Source organism: Phyllobates terribilis, unplaced genomic scaffold (genome assembly GCF_046119375.1).
Source record: "Phyllobates terribilis strain yellow unplaced genomic scaffold, ASM4611937v1 Scaffold_4__5_contigs__length_816908805, whole genome shotgun sequence".
NCBI classification, from domain to species: domain Eukaryota; kingdom Metazoa; phylum Chordata; class Amphibia; order Anura; family Dendrobatidae; genus Phyllobates; species Phyllobates terribilis.
Genome location: NW_027362764.1, coordinates 468,989,561 through 469,006,898, shown reverse-complemented (window position 1 = coordinate 469,006,898; position 17,338 = coordinate 468,989,561). Strand labels below are relative to the sequence as shown.

Below are 17,338 nucleotides of genomic sequence, written 5' to 3'. Positions count from 1 at the left end.
CCATACGCTGTTCAGACACTGATTGTGAGTTGCTGCTGCCGGCATATTCACTCCCCTCCACGCCGGGACTATGGGCGTGGAGAGGAGTGAATATGCATTCTCTTTAGTAGCGAGCACCGTCAGCAGGAGCCGCGGCTCAGTGCTCCTCCGTGCCTGCTGCTAAAGTTAAATGAATATTCCCTCTTCTCCATGCCTACTGGCGTGGAGAAGAGGGAATATTCATTTCTCTTTAGCAGCAGGCACACGTGGTAGCTGCAGCAGCAGCCACTGCGTGTGCCCACTCCTCCACCGCCGCAACTCCCCCCACCACTATCCACCAATGGAATTTCCATATACTGGGGTATATACCCGAGTATAAGCCGAGGGGTCCTTTTTCTGCACAAAAAATGTGATGAAAAACTCGGCTTATACTTGAGTATATACGGTATCTCCAAACTGCAAATAAAGAATAAACAAGAACCACAGGACGGATTTCATCAACCCAGGTATCATTTTAATCAGTGTAACGGCGCCAACCTGACACTGCCTGTAGTTTACTTAGCACAATCCTGCTGACAGGTTCCCTTTAATACATTACATGTACAGGAAAAACAATTTTATATTTTGATAGATCGGACTATCAAATATGCTTTTTTATTTTATTTTCGCAATGTATTTATTTTTATCTGGGAAAAGGGGGCAATTCAATTTTTTAAAAATCTTTTTAAATATTTTAAAAAGTTTTATTTTTATGTCTCCCTAAGGTACTTGAATGTGCGATTGTTTAATCACTTGTACTATATACTACAATATTCTTTTCACTATATGGCCTGAGATCGTTTCTTGAACATGACAAAAGGAAAAAAAAGCGGTTTGGAAGGAGCGCCAAATAGCTGGGATGAAGCAAATAAGTGGGATTACATTTTTTTTATTAATCACAACGCATTTCGGCGGAAAAAATCCGCCTTCATCAGGTGATAAGGGATATTACAGAGGCACAGTATTATATAGCTGAAGACAATTACAAGGGGAGGGGGAATAAAATTAACCCCAAAGGGTCCAAGGCAATTACAGAGAAAAGGAGATAAAATTAACCAACGGGAGTCCAAAAGCCAAACAATGCATGAATTATAACAAACCACAATAACAAAATTATAAAACCAAAATTAAAAAATGCAATAAAAATCTAATTTACCACATGTTCTAAAGTTAAATTCAATCCCTCCGGGGCAAGAGTGCCTAATTTAAAAATCCAATAATTTTCCCTATTTATTAAGCGACTCAACCTATCCTGTGATGTGTCCTCAATATGATCTATAATGATTCATTTTAGAAATTTTGGATCCCTCTTGTGCATATTCAAGAAATGTTTTGAAATGCTATGCAATAAAAATCCATTGCGGATATTTTGCCCGTGTTTGTTTACATTTTTAATTTTATAGTATATACCATATAACAATTTGGAACATTTGCGCTAATAAAAGTATTTGTGCATTAATAGAAAATATTGTAACTAAAACAGTGAAGAGCTTAATAAGACCCTCATATATAAAAAACCTCAGGCCCCAAATAACTACCAGGCTATATCGCCATCTAGTGGAATATATTAATACAAACATGTTTCATTTTAAACCCTGAAACTGAATATATCAAATTAACATACAAATAATGTTGCAAATTGTTTTTATGACATTTTTGACATCCTGAATTATAAAGAGATAGGGGCCAATTCATCAATTAATTTATTCTACTTTTCTGTCTTTCATAAAGCTTCTTGGAATGGCGCCATTTTTTCCTCCCAAATTTGGCAACTTTTTTAAAAGTAGACGAAGCGATGTCAAGTGCACCAGATAAATACATAAGAACTTAAACATAATTGTGGTGTAAATTACTACAGAAATATATCCCAGTCCCAGTGATGAATTTCTAGTGGTGACGGACAGCGCCTCTAAATGAACTGGGCGCATATTACTCCAGCACACACTCCATCAAGACTCACAGTACAAGAATTAACTGAAATTAAAACCTTTCAAATCAGACAATAAATGATAAAGGTGAAGTGGTGAACAGATGGGATTTTGTTTTGTTTGACTTTGAATTGACCAAGCGTGTGGGAACCATCTTTCTATTTAGGTTAGTCTTGCTGAGTTTTTTTTACTTGGATCTTAGAGAGGTTCTGCTTCAAAAGCCGTGTAGAAAAAACTCCATGTGAACATATCCATTTCCAGTGAAACATTCTTGGTATGTGACTTAAAGGGAACCTGTCACCAGAAAAAAATGTTATTAACCTACAGATATGGGATTAATCTGCAGGTTAATAGCGTTACTAACCTGCTGTGTGCCTGCACTGGATAAAATGAACTTTATTCTTCCCAGCAGTATTCAGGTTTCAGTCACAGGGGCGGCGTCAGCGCTGGTTTAGTCACCACTCTGCATATACAGAGGAGCAGCTGTAACCGCGCCCCGGCCCTGACTGACACTCCCTCTGCATTAGGGCCGGCTGTCAGTCAGTGCTGGAGGCGCAGTTACAGCCGCCGCTCTGTATTCTCAGAATGGTGACTGAAACACTGTCGGCGCCACCCCCGTGACTGAAACCTGAATACTGACGGGGGGGAATAAAGTTCATCATCTCCTCACAGCATTTGGCTATGTGCATGCGCACAGCAGGTTAATAACGTGATTAACCTGCAGATCAATCCCATATCTACAGGTTAATAGAATTTTTTTCTGGTGACAGGTTCCCTTTAAAGCATTATTCAAATTTTCAAAAATGGGTATTGATAGATAGTGTTTGTGACAAGCAATTTTGGAATTTCCTGATTATTCAAATTTTCAGCCATTCTTGAGAGATTAACAGTTTTCATTTGTTTACAGCTTGTTGCCTTGGAAACCAACTAATGTTGCTAGACAGCAGAACATGCACAATGCTTAGAAATGCTTATTTATTGAGCTTGTCAGCACAGTTTTGTATCTGGCCAGGAATGCTCAAGTGTGATGTTACTTCCTAATCCGGGCCAGCTTCAGCACAGTGCTTACAAGTTAGGCAGCAGTGGTGGTCGGTCTAGGCAATGAGCAGTAAACAAAATAAAAATGTTGTCCACTACCGAAAACTCCAGTTTAATCAGGTCAGGTCCCCATATAAAATAAAAACAGTGTATAGTCACCTCTTGAAATGGCACCATTCCAGCAATGTTAGTTCTACTGTTAACAGAGAGTCACGTGACTTGTTGTGCCACATGCAGGTCACAACCAATGAGCTACCACTTTTTGGTTTCATTTCATCAATATTCCATCAGGAAAGCCATCTGGTCTGACAGAATATTGATGAGTTTCAGCCAAGAGCGGCCACCTATTGGTTGCAGCCCGCACGTAACACAAGTAATGTTACTTTCTGGTAACAGTGGTGCAGACATCGCTGGAATGGCGCCACTGCAGGAGGTGAGCATACACTGTAACTAATAGATGAGAAAATAAAAAAATAACAATTTGAGTGCCCCTTTAAACAGGACTTTCATTAAATTTTTCATGTTGCACTCGACACTCTGTTGAATAATGGCGGCAGAGGGGAATAAAATAATATTTTTTTTTAGTTTCACCTCTCCTTTTCAGAGATATTAGCAATCAAATTATTTGGCACCTAATCAATGAACCTTTGTTAAAGGGGTTGTGCCACCATAAAGGATACATTTAATTAAACAGAAAATGTGTAAATGAATGCTTTTGCAATCTAAAGTTATTAAAAATTATCCTCCGTTAAATAACAACCTTTCATCTCCTGAAATGGGCCCCCTGGTGTTATTCTGACTGTGAGCTTTATCTGTCCATCCCAGTGGCTGATCAACTGACTGCGCATGAGCAGTTCCTGTCATCATAAAAAGAAGAGTTCCTCTACCTCCCCACCACCAGCGTGCGCAATGTATGTGAGAAGCTCCGTGCGCAATGTATGTGAGAAGCTCCGTGCGCTCACAGAATGCTGGGAAGCGTGTGAAGTGATGGCAAACACATTTCCCGCACTCACTCAGGTCTGACAGCTGGGTGAGATCATTCTGCTTCTCTTGTGCATGCTGTCAGGGAACTTCTCACTTACATTGTACACGCTGGAGGTGGGGATGACAGGAACTGCACATGCGCAGCCAGCTGATTGTAGTGCCGGCGTCCCTGCCCTCTGCTAGGCAGGGACGCTGTTCCCCTCACCGCTCTGCTCCGTGCCCGGCGTCCCTCTCCCGCTCTGCTGGCAGCGCGCGCTCCTTCCCGGCCACTGTGCTTAGGGCGCGCGCGCGCGCTCTCCCTCCCTCTTAAAGGGGCCGCGCGCGCCGTCCTAAGGAGTCCCCGGCCAATGGCCGGAGGACTTTACCATATATAAGGCACCTCCTCCAAAATGGAGGTGCCCGAGCAATGTTGTTGCACCGTTCTACTCTGCTTCAGCCCTCAGGTCCCGTTGCCAGTTACCTGCCAGTTACCTGCCAGATTCCTGCCAGCTTGCTGTCCTAATCCTGCCTGATTTCCTGTTACCTGCCTGCCTGCCTGAGGTCCGACGGTCTGCCTTACAACTCCGGTCAGTCTGTCTAAGGACCAACTTGCCCGCTCACCTGGGAGCGCACATCAGCTACCTGCCTGCCTGCCTGAGGTCCGACGGTCTGCCTTACAACTCCGGTCAGTCTATCTAAGGACCAACTTGCCCGCTCACCTGGGAGCGCTTCTCCGCTACCTGCCTGCTTGCCTGCCCGGAGGCTCCGCCGTCACGTGCTGTGACCACCAGCTATTCCAGAGACTCTTGCCCGCTCACCTGGGAGCGCTTCTCCGCTACCTGCCTGCTTGCCTACCTGGAGGCTCCGCCGTCACGTGCTGTGACCACCAGCTATTCCAGAGACTCTTGCCCGCTCACCTGGGAGCGCTTCTCCGCTACCCGCCTGCTTGCCTACCTGGAGGCTCCGCCGTCACGTGCTGTGACCACCTGCTGTTCCAGAGACTCTCGCTTGCTCACCTGGGAGCACACATCCTCCATCTGCCTTGCTAGCCTACCTGGAGGTTCAGCCATCACAGGTCGTACCTACCCTTTACCTAGAGACTGCCCCGGTCACTTGCCGTGACCTCCAGCCCGTTCACCCAGAGACTGCCCCGGTCACTTGCCGTGACCTCCAGCCCGTTCTTCCAGAGACTGCCCCGGTCACTTGCCGTGATCTCCTGCCAGTACACCCAGAGACTGTCCCGGTCACCTGCTGTGACTGCCTGCCTGGTCGCCACCCGCTCCCTTACAAGGACCGCCCCCTTGTATAGTAGCTCAGAGGTTCCGCCTCCCAGACCCGTTACAGTTTGCTCGGGCCATGGAACCCGGTGGCACCCAAGCTCCCTCGCTCTCGGACCTGTGTCATGAACTGTCCCGTCAAAGGTCCCAACAGGAGTCCATCCTGGGTCACCTGCGGAATGTCAATACTCGCCTGGACACTCTGACTGCTCCACCAACAACCTCCGCCAGTGCCATGTCTCGCAATCCGGCAGCTCCGCTGTCCACTAACACCATGATATCCTACCCCGGACCTCGGCTTTCTGCACCTCCTCGCTTCGGAGGCGACTCCGCCCAGGCTCGGGGCTTCATAAATCAGTGCACCCTGCACTTTGAACTATTGTCCCACCAGTTTAACTCCGACCGAGCCAAAATTGCATTCATCATGTCCCATCTCACCGGGGAGGCCCTGGACTGGCTAAATCCTCTATGGGAGAGAGGAGACCCCCTGGTGTCCAACTTGCCTGCTTTTCTCACGGCTTTCCGGAAAGTCTTCGACGAACCCGGATGGAAGACCTCATCCGCATCATCATTGCTACGCCTCCGTCAGGAAAGTCTCACCGTGGGCCAATATGCCATACGGTTCCGTACCCTTGCCTCGGAGCTGGCCTGGGATAACGACGCTCTGGTTTCCGTCTTCTGGGAGGGTCTGTCCGGCCGTATTAAAGATGAACTTGCCGGTCAGGACATTCCTACCACTCTCGATGACTTAATAACTCTTGCCACCCGGATTGACCTACGATTCCAGGAGCGTGCCAGAGAGGTCACCCGTGAGAGGAGGTTACGACGTCTAGCTCCTACTTTTCAGAAACCCGTCACTCCTTCTGTCTCTAACCAGGTACACCCTCCTGAGCCTATGCAGGTCGACCAGACCAAGATGGTCAAGACCCGTCAGGACTTACGCCGTGCCGAGGGGACCTGCTTCTACTGTGGCAGTAAGGAGCACCGGATCCGTGCCTGCCCGGAGAGGTCGGGAAACGCCTGTGTCTAGGTTCGCTCAGAGAGGTCCACCTAGACAAGAATAAATCCTCTCCATCCCTGCTGTTGTCAGTTTCAATCGTCTACGGGGAGAACCGTTATTTCGAACTAGCCCAACTGGACTCTGGAGCAGCCGGGAATCTTATTTCACAGTCCCTGGTAGAGAAATACCGCATCCCCACCAAACCTCTGGCTGTACCCTTGTCTGTTGCTGCCGTGGATGGGGGGCTCTTACCACGCCCCATCCAACTCATCACCGAATCCATTACTCTGCAGGTGGGAATGCTGCATTCTGAAAGTATCTCCTTCCATGTTCTGCCTGGACTCTCTCACGCCCTTTTGCTAGGCCTACCTTGGCTCCAGAGACATGCACCCGTTCTTGACTGACAGACCGGAGAAGTCCTTCGCTGGGGACAGGGCTGCCATAAGACCTGTCTGGTTCCCGTTCATCCCGTCCGTCCTTCTCCTACCCCAGCTAATCTACCTGGACTTCCGATTCCTTATTGGTCTTATGCTGATGTCTTTAATAAAAAGGAGGCAGAGACACTACCCCCTCATAGACCATACGACTGCCCTATCGACTTGTTACGTGGTACTTCTCCTCCCCGTGGGCGTATTTATCCATTATCCGCTGCTGAGACCCGGTCGATGTCCGAATATATTGAGGAGAATCTGGCCAGGGGATTCATCCGGAAATCTACCTCCCCGGCGGGAGCAGGCTTCTTTTTCGTCAAAAAGAAGGACGGCTCTCTCCGTCCCTGTATAGACTATAGAGGCCTTAACCAGATCACGGTGAAGAATAAGTACCCCCTTCCGCTCATTCCGGAGTTATTTGATCGTCTGAGGGGGGCTAGAATCTTCACCAAACTGGACCTCCGTGGGGCGTACAACCTGGTTCGTATCCGTCAGGGGGATGAATGGAAGACGGCATTCAACACCCGGGACGGCCACTATGAATATCTGGTAATGCCCTTTGGCCTCTGTAACGCTCCTGCCGTCTTTCAAGAGTTGGTCAATGACATCTTCCGGGACCTTCTCTACTCCTGCGTAGTGGTGTACCTGGACGACATCTTGGTCTTCTCTCCGGATCTCCAGACTCACCGGAGGGACGTTCGTCAGGTCCTACTCAGGCTCAGGCAGAACCATCTCTACGCTAAATATGAGAAGTGCCTCTTTGAGCAGACCTCGCTTCCGTTTCTGGGCTACATTATCTCTCAGACCGGCCTACAAATGGATCCTGAGAAACTGTCTGCCATCGAGAAATGGCCCCGACCAGAGGGGTTGAAGGCAATTCAACGGTTCCTGGGCTTCGCCAACTATTACCGCCTCTTCATACCGCACTTCTCTTCCCGGACTGCCCCAATTTCCGCGCTCACCCGTAAGGGTACTAATCCCAAAGAGTGGCCGCCCGAAGCAGAGGAGGCCTTTCTTTCCCTAAAACAGGCCTTCTCTTCCGCCCCGGTGCTGCATCGCCCGGACGGCAACAAGCAGTTCTTCCTGGAAGTTGACGCCTCCTCCTCTGGAGCCGGAGCGGTACTTACTCAAAAATCATCTTCCGGGAGAATGGTAACTTGTGGCTTCTTCTCCAAACTGTTCTCCTCTTCTGAGCGCAACTATTCCATAGGAGACCGAGAGTTATTGGCCATCAAGCTGGCGTTGGAGGAGTGGCGTTACCTACTCGAGGGGGCTCTTCATCCGGTAATAATTTACACTGACCACAAGAACTTGGCTTACCTCCAGCATGCCCAGAGACTTAACCCGCGCCAAGCCCGGTGGTCCTTGTTTTTTGCTCGCTTTGATTTTGTTCTTCATTTTCGCCCGGCTGACAAAAACGTCAAAGCAGACGCCTTGTCCCGATCCTTTCTGGTGTCCGATCTCGAGGAAGAACCTAAACATATCATCGATCCCGCCAGAGTAATGCAGGTGGCTCCCGTGAGTCTAAATCGTCTCCCTCCCGGTAAGACGTTTGTTTCAGTACCTGATCGGGAGAAGATCCTACACTGGGGCCATTCGTCTAAACTAGCTGGCCACGCCGGTCAGAAAAAGACCCTCCAGCTTATTGCCCGGCACTATTGGTGGCCTACCCTGCACAAGGACATAATAGACTTTGTTTCTGCCTGTGTGTCCTGCGCCCGCAACAAAGTCCCGAGACATCTGCCAGCCGGACGCCTCCTTCCGCTTCCTGTGCCTGCTGCCCCCTGGCAGCATATAGCAATGGACTTTATAACTGATCTCCCCGTCTCTGCCGGTTGTACGGTCATTTGGGTGGTCGCTGACCGCTTTTCCAAGATGGCTCACTTTATTCCCCTGCCAGGCCTTCCGTCTGCACCCGAGCTGGCTAAAGACTTTATCCGCCACATCTTCCGTCTTCATGGCCTGCCCCTCCACATCGTGTCGGATCGTGGGGTACAGTTCACCTCACGTTTCTGGAGAGCCACTTGTAAACTACTAGACGTCACCCTGGACTTCTCTTCCGCTTACCACCCACAGTCCAATGGTCAAGTGGAGCGGATCAATCAGAACCTGACCAGTTACCTCCGGCACTTCGTTAATGCCCACCATTCTGACTGGGTGGATCTCCTACCTTGGGCCGAGTTCTCTTATAATAATCACGAGAGCGAATCCTCCTCCAAATCCCCGTTTTTTGTAGTCTTTGGTCAGCATCCTCGGATTCCTTTTCCTGTCTCCACCTCTGTGGACAACCCGGCTGCGGAATCTCTCGTTAGCAAATTTTCCTCCATATGGGAGAGTACCCGGTCCGCACTCCTTCTGTGATCCGAGCGTATGAAAAGACACGCTGACAAAAAACGCCTGGATCCTCCACAATTTCGTCCAGGAGATAAAGTCTGGCTCTCTTCTAAATATGTTCGACTCAAGATACCTTCTTACAAGTTAGGGCCTCGGTTCATCGGTCCTCTGGAGGTCATCAGTCAGATCAACCCGGTGGCCTATAAATTGAAACTCCCGGCCAACTTACGGATCCCTAACTCCTTCCATGTATCTCTCCTCAAACCCGTGGTGCTTAACTCTTTTTCCAAGTCTACAGGTACGCCTCCTGCTCCGGTTTCTGCTGAGGACGAGTTTGAGGTAGAGAACATTCTTGCCACCAAAAGGGTAAGAGGAAAGACCTTTTTTCTGGTAGATTGGAAGGGGTTTGGTCCTGAGGAGAGAACGTGGGAGCCCCGGGAGAACATCCATGCCCCTCTTATCCTTGCTAAATTTCTGTCTGGCCTAAAAAAGGGGGGGCCTAAAGGGGGGGTACTGTAGTGCCGGCGTCCCTGCCCTCTGCTAGGCAGGGACGCTGTTCCCCTCACCGCTCTGCTCCGTGCCCGGCGTCCCTCTCCCGCTCTGCTGGCAGCGCGCGCTCCTTCCCGGCCACTGTGCTTAGGGCGCGCGCGCGCGCTCTCCCTCCCTCTTAAAGGGGCCGCGCGCGCCGTCCTAAGGAGTCCCCGGCCAATGGCCGGAGGACTTTACCATATATAAGGCACCTCCTCCAAAATGGAGGTGCCCGAGCAATGTTGTTGCACCGTTCTACTCTGCTTCAGCCCTCAGGTCCCGTTGCCAGTTACCTGCCAGTTACCTGCCAGATTCCTGCCAGCTTGCTGTCCTAATCCTGCCTGATTTCCTGTTACCTGCCTGCCTGCCTGAGGTCCGACGGTCTGCCTTACAACTCCGGTCAGTCTGTCTAAGGACCAACTTGCCCACTCACCTGGGAGCGCACATCAGCTACCTGCCTGCCTGCCTGAGGTCCGACGGTCTGCCTTACAACTCCGGTAAGTCTGTCTAAGGACCAACTTGCCCGCTCACCTGGGAGCGCTTCTCCGCTACCTGCCTGCTTGCCTGCCCGGAGGCTCCGCCGTCACGTGCTGTGACCACCAGCTATTCCAGAGACTCTTGCCCGCTCACCTGGGAGTGCTTCTCCGCTACCTGCCTGCTTGCCTACCTGGAGGCTCCGCCGTCACGTGCTGTGACCACCAGCTATTCCAGAGACTCTTGCCCGCTCACCTGGGAGCGCTTCTCCGCTACCCGCCTGCTTGCCTACCTGGAGGCTCCGCCGTCACGTGCTGTGACCACCTGCTGTTCCAGAGACTCTCGCTTGCTCACCTGGGAGCACACATCCTCCATCTGCCTTGCTAGCCTACCTGGAGGTTCAGCCATCACAGGTCGTACCTACCCTTTACCTAGAGACTGCCCCGGTCACTTGCCGTGACCTCCAGCCCGTTCACCCAGAGACTGCCCCGGTCACTTGCCGTGACCTCCAGCCCGTTCTTCCAGAGACTGCCCCGGTCACTTGCCGTGACCTCCTTCCAGTACACCCAGAGACTGTCCCGGTCACCTGTTGTGACTGCCTGCCTGGTCGCCACCCGCTCCCTTACAAGGACCACCCCCTTGTATAGTAGCTCAGAGGTTCCGCCTCCCAGACCCGTTACACTGATCAGCCACTTGGATGGACGGATAAAGCTCGCAGACAGCATAACACCAGAGGGCCCATTTCAGAAGATGAAAGGTTGTTATTTTTTGAACAGAGCATACATTTTAATAACTATACATTGCAAAAACATTTATTTACACATTTTCTGCTTAATTAAATGTATCCTTTAAGGTGGCACAACCCCTTTAAGTACAAGTGGGTGTTATTAGAGAGTTGGGGGCATGTACTTCTCCCTGCATGATGCGGACCAATCATAAACAGGGATACCAGGAGATCAGGGCTGCATGCTTCCATCTCACACACTGAGTAACCTGCTCTAAGCTATAGCGGGAGTTTGTTCTTCTTTCTCAAGTGTATGTCTGCCTTCTTGTAATTGGTCAGTGTCATTCAGGGAGAAGTACACGCCCCTAATGAAAACTAATAACACCCACATTAACTTAACAAAAGTTAACAAAAAAAACATTATATTTCGATCTGCACCCACTATTATACTATATGTCCAGTTCAACATGAAAAATTTGGTGAAAGGTGCTCTTTATGGTCTACGATAACATTTAAATTTTATACTTTGAATTTTAATTTCAGTAGACTGCACACTATTTGTACACTCAAATGGCTTCAGTTAAATACACTGCTCAAAAAAATAAAGGGAACACTTAAACAACAGAATATAACTCCAAGTACATCAAACTTCTGTGAATTCAAACTGTCCACGTAGGAAGCAACACTGATTGACAATCAATTTCACATGCTGTTGTGCAAATGGAATAGACAATAGATGGAAATTATTGGCAATTATCAACACAGTGGTGGTTCTGCAGGAGTGGTTCTGCAGGTGGTGACCACAGACCACATCTCAGTACCAATGCTTTCTGGCTGATGTTTTGGTCACTTTTGAATGTTGGTTGTGCTTTCACACTCTTGGTAGCATGAGACGGGCTCTACAACCCACAGAAGTTTCTCAGGTAGTGCAGCTCATCCAGGATGGCACATCAATGCGAGCTGTGGCAAGAAGGTTTGCTGTGTCTGTCAGTGTAGTGTCCAGAGGCTGGAGGCGCTACCAGGAGACAGGCCAGTACACAAATAAATGTGGAGGGGGCCATAGGAGGTCAACAACCCAGCAGCAGGACCGCTACCTCCGCCTTTGTGCAAGGAGGAACAGGATGAGCACTGTCAGAGCCCTGCAAAATGACCTCCAGCAGGCCACAAATGTGCATGTGTCTGCACAAACGGTTAGAAACCGACTCCATGAGGGTGGTATGAGGGCCCGACGTCCACAGATGTGGGTTGTGCTTGACGCGCCCCCAGGGCCGTGGGGTACTCGGCAGCCAGGCCTTCAGATGCTTGGGGGAAATCACGGTGGCTGGCCCGGTCCGTGGCCCAGGGCGGTCAACAAAATGGGGAATGATTATATTTATAGGGGTTTTAGAATAATTTGTGACGCCACCTGTGGATTCTGGTAAGAGGTTACCAGAGCTGCGACAGTCCACTGAGGCTGATGTTAGGGGCAGCTATGATGGAATGGCTCCCCACAGTTGGAGCAGACCTCAGGTCAGTGTAGAGGTGTAGAAAGATGGTGGAAGCAGGAGAGAGACAGCAGGACGGTCCCAGAGGAAGTACAGGCACACACACACAAGGGCAAACTTCAATACCTTTACTGGTGGTGATGCAGGTACGGTCCAGGGCACTCAGGGCGAAGGGTACATTTCTGGACTCTCCCCAGTGAGCGGGTGTAAGGCCTCCTGATCTGTGTCTTTTACTCTCTAAGCTTCGAGCCTGCCTGGAGCTAGGCCTGGCTTGCTTACTGCTTCCTTCTTGTACCTACTGACCTGGCGGTAGGGTTTTCTCCTGGTTCCCACTATTCCTGGTCACTGGAGCCTTAGTGGTACCTAACCCTGTTGCTGTGGTCAGCAGTTGGTTAACCTGGGACTTGTAGTTCTCCAGGGATTCCGGTTGTTTCTACGGCTCATAAAGATCCCTGTAGGCGCGGACCCGGTGTCCGGTATAGAAATCAGGGTGAGCTTACTATGCTCCTCTGCCCCCTTAGTTCCACTTGCCTTCGGCCGCTCGGGGCCCTCACTAGGCTTCAGGGCTGCTGGAGTCCTAGCTTGCCTCACACAGCAGCCTGCGTGCAGCTACATCCTGTCTCTCTGCAGACTGAACACTGACTGAGCTGCCTGGCTCCACCTTCCCTTTATATATCCCTATCAGGGCTCCCTCTGCTGGTATGAGGTGGAAGGTGGAGGTGTTTGCATGTAGTGAGGGCCTCTTGTGGAGAAATCCATCTATTCACCCTTCTAGGTCCTGTGGCACCAATGCGCAGCAGGGGCGCCACATGCTCACAGCCAAACACCGTGCAGGACGCTTGCCATTTGCCACAGAACACCAGGATTGGCAAAGTTGTCACTGGCTCCCTGTGCTCCTCACAGATGAAAGCAGGTTCACACTGAGCACATGTGACAGACGTTACAGAGTCTGGAGACACCGTGGAGAGTGATCTGCTGCCTGCAACATCCTTCAGCATGACCGGTTTGGCAGTGGGTCAGTAATGGTGTGAGGTGGCATTTCTTTGGAGGGCTGCACAGACCTCCATGTGCTCGCCAGAGGTAGCCTGACTGCCATTAGGTACCGAGATGAGATCCTCAGACCCATTGTGAGACCATATGCTGGTGCGGTTGGCCCTGGGTTCCTCCTAATGCAGGACAATGCCAGACCTCATGTGGCTGGAGTGTGTCAGCAGTTCCTGCAAGATGAAGGCATTGAAGCTATGGACTGGCCTGCCCGTTCCCCAGACCTGAATCCGATTGAGGACATCTGGGACATCTTGTCTCGCTCCATCCACCAACATCATGTTGCACCACAGACTGTCCAGGAGTTGCCGGATGCTTTAGTCCAGGTCTGGGAGGAGATCCCACAGGAGACCACCTGCAACCTCATCAGGAGCATGCCCAGGCGTTGTAGGGAGATCATACAGGCACGTGGAGGCCACACACAATACTGAGCCTCATTTTTACTTGTTTTAAGGACATTACATTAAAGTTGGATCAGCTTGTAGTGTGTTTTTCCACTTTGAGAGTGACTCCAAATCCAGGCCTCCATTGATTAATAAATTTGATTTCCATTGATGATTTTTGTGTGATTTCGTTGTCAGCACATTCAACTTTGTACAGAACAAAGTATTCAATGAGAATATTTCACTCATTCAGCTCTAGGATGTGTTATTTGAGTGTTCCCTTTATTTTTTTGACATGCATCATTTGTACATTGTATATACTTAACTTTACTTTTATCCATTTTACACAGTCATGGCTGAAAGTGTTGGCACCCTTGAAATTGTTCCAGAAAATAAAGTATTTCTCCCAGAAAATTGTTAAGCACATGTTTATTTCCTTTGCGTATACTGAAACACAAAAAATAAATGAGAAAAAAGGCAAATTTGATATAATTTCACACTAAACCCCCAAAATGGGCTAGACAAAATTGTTGGCACCCTCAACTCAATATTTGGTTGCACACCCTTTGGTATAAATAATTGCAGTCAATCGCTTCCTATAACCATCAACAAGCTTTTAACACCTGTCAATTGGAATTTTGGACCACTCTTCTTTTGTAAACTGCTCCAGGTCTCTCATATTTGAAGGGTGCCTTTTCCCAACAGCAATTTTAAGATCTTTTCACAGGTGTTCAATGGGATTTAGAACCGCACTCATTGCTGGCCACTTTGAGCTCTCCAGCGCTTTGTTTCCAACCACTTCTGGGTGCTTCTTGAAGTATGTTTGGGGTCATTGTCCTGGTGGAAGACCCATAACGCAAACCCAGCTTTCTGACACTGGGAAGTACATTGCGACCCAAAATCCTTTGGTAATCTACAGATTTCATGATGCCTTGCACATAGTCAAGGCACCCAGTACCAGAGGCAGCAAAAAAAAAAAAAAACATCTTTGAATCTGCACATATTTGACTGTAGGTACTGTGTTCTTTTCTTTGTAGGCCTCATTCAGTTTTGGGTAAAAAGTAGAATGATGTGCTTTCCCAAAAAGCTCTATCTTGATCTTATCTGTCAACAACATGCTTTCCCAGAAGGATTTTGTCTTACTCACGTACATTTTGTCTAACTGCAGTCTAGCTTTTTATGTCTCTGTGTCAGCAGTGGGGTCCCCCTGGGTCTCCTGCCATAGCATTTCATTTCATTTCATTAAAATGTTGACGAATATTTTGCGCTGACACTGATGCATCCTGAGCCTGCAGGACAGCTTGAATTTCTTTGGAACTTGATTGGCGCTGCTTATCCACCATCCGGACTATCCTAAGTTGCAACCTTTCATCAATTTTTCTCTGCTGTTTACATCCAGGGAGATTAGCTACAGTGCCATGGGTTGTAAATTTCTTGGATAAAGGAACATCAAGATCTCTGGAGAAGCATTTGTAACCTTGAGATTGTTGATATTTTTCAACAATTTTGGTTCTCAAGTCCTCAGACAGTTCTCTTCTATTCTTTCTGTTCTCCATGCTTAGTGTGGCACACACAGACACACAATGCAAAGAGTCAACTTCTCCCATTTTTATATGGTTTCAGGTGTGATTTTCATATTGCCCACATCTGTTACTTGTCACAGGTGAGTTTGAACGAGTATCACATGCTTGAAACAAAGTCGTTTACCAACATTTTTTGAAAGGTGCCAATAATTTTGACCTGCCCATTTTGGGGTTTAGTGTGAAACTATGTCCAATTTGCCTTTCGTTCTCTATTTTTTTGTGTTGCTCAAATACATACAAAGGAAATAAACATGTGTATAACAAAACATCTGTAACTGCTATAATTTTCTGTAAGAAATACTTCATTTTATAGAACAATTTCAAGGGTAACAACCCTTTCAGCCATGACTGTATACTTAGCTGACTATATCAGTGCTTGTTAGCAATGACACTGTGCTATAATACATTGATGCTTGACATGACTGTGTGCACCTTTCATACAACCCCTGGCAAAAATTATGGAATCACCGGGCTCAGAGGATGTTCATTCAGTTGTTTAATGTTGTTGAAAAAAAGCAGATCACAGACATGGCACAAAACTAAAATCATTTCAAATGGCAACTTTAGGGCTTTAAGAAACACTAAAATAAATCAAGATTAAAAATGTGGTACTCAGTAAGGGTAATTTTTTTCAGACCAAGCAGAGGGAAAAAATATGGAATCACTTAATTCTGAGGAAAAAATTGTGAAATCACTGTAAATTTTCATTTCCAAAACTAACACCTGCATCAAATTAGATCTGCTTGTTAGTCTGCATCTAAAAAGGAGTGATCACACCTTGGAGAGCTGTTGCATCAAGTGGACTGACATGATTCATGGCTCCAACACGAGAGATGTCAATTGAAACAAAGGAGAGGATTATCAAACTCTTAAAAGAAAGTAAATCATCACGCAATGTTGTAAAAGATGTTGGTTGTTCACAGTCAGCTGTGTCTAAAATCTGGACCAAATACAAACAACATGGGAAGGTTGTTAATGGCAAACATACTGGTAGACCAAGGAAGACATCAAAGCGTCAAGACCGGAAACTTAAAGCAATATGTCTCCAAAACAGGAAATGCACAACAAAAGAAATGAAGAACGAATGGGAGGAAACTGGAGTCAATGTCGGTGACTGAACTGTAAGAAACCGTCTAAAGGAAATGGGATGTACAAACAGAAAAGCTAAACATAAGCCATCATTAACACCTAAACAGAAAAAAACAAGGTTACAATGGGCTAAGGAAAAGCAATCGTGGACTGTGGAAGACTGGGTGAAAGTCATATTCAGTGATGAATCGTGAATCTGCATTGGGCAAGGTGATGATGCTGGAACTTTTGTTTAGTGCCGTTCCAATGAGATTTATAAAGATGACTGCATGAAGAGAAGATGAAAATCTCCACAGTCATTGATGATATGGGGCTGCATGTCAGGTAAAGGCACTGGGGAGATGGCTGTCATTACATCTTCAATAAATGCCCAAATTTACATTGATATTTTAGACAGTTTTCTTATTCCATCAATTGAAAGGATGTTTGGGGATGATGACATCATTTTTCAAGATGATAATGCATCCTGCCATAGAGCAAAAACTGTGAAAACATTCCTTGAAAGAAGACACATAAGGTCAATGTCATGGCCTGCAAATAGTCCGGATCTCAATTTAATTTAAAATCTTTGGTGGAAGTTGAAGAAAATGGTCCATGACAAGGCTCCAACCTGCAAAGCTGATCTGGCAACAGCAATCAGAGAACGTTGGAGTCAGATTGATGAAGAATACTGTTTGTCACTCATTAAGTCCATGCCTCAGAGACTGCAAGCTGTTATTAAAGCCAGAGGTGGTGCAACAAAATACTAGTGATGTATTGGAGTGTTCTTTTGTGTTTGTTTTTCATGCTTCCATAATTTTTTCCCTCTGCTTGGTCTGAAAAAAATTACCCTTACTGAGTACCACATTTTTTATCTTGATTTCTTTTAGTGTTTCTTAAAGCCCTAAAGTTGCCATTTGAAATTACTTTAGTTTTGTGCCATGTCTGTGATCTGCTTTTTTTCAACAACATTAAACCACTGAATGAACATCCTCCGAGCCCGGTGATTCCATAATTTTTGCCAGGGATTGTAGCATGCCAGGGATTTGTTTCCTTGGCTC

The 17,338-nt window shown here is 47.6% G+C and overlaps 1 protein-coding gene across 2 annotated transcripts in view; it reads right to left on the bottom strand.

Annotated features, from left to right (window-relative positions):
- The window catches only part of MYLK4 (myosin light chain kinase family member 4), a 291,340-nt gene that overhangs the window by 171,918 nt on the left and 102,084 nt on the right, over positions 1 to 17,338 (bottom strand). The window lies entirely within an intron of this gene.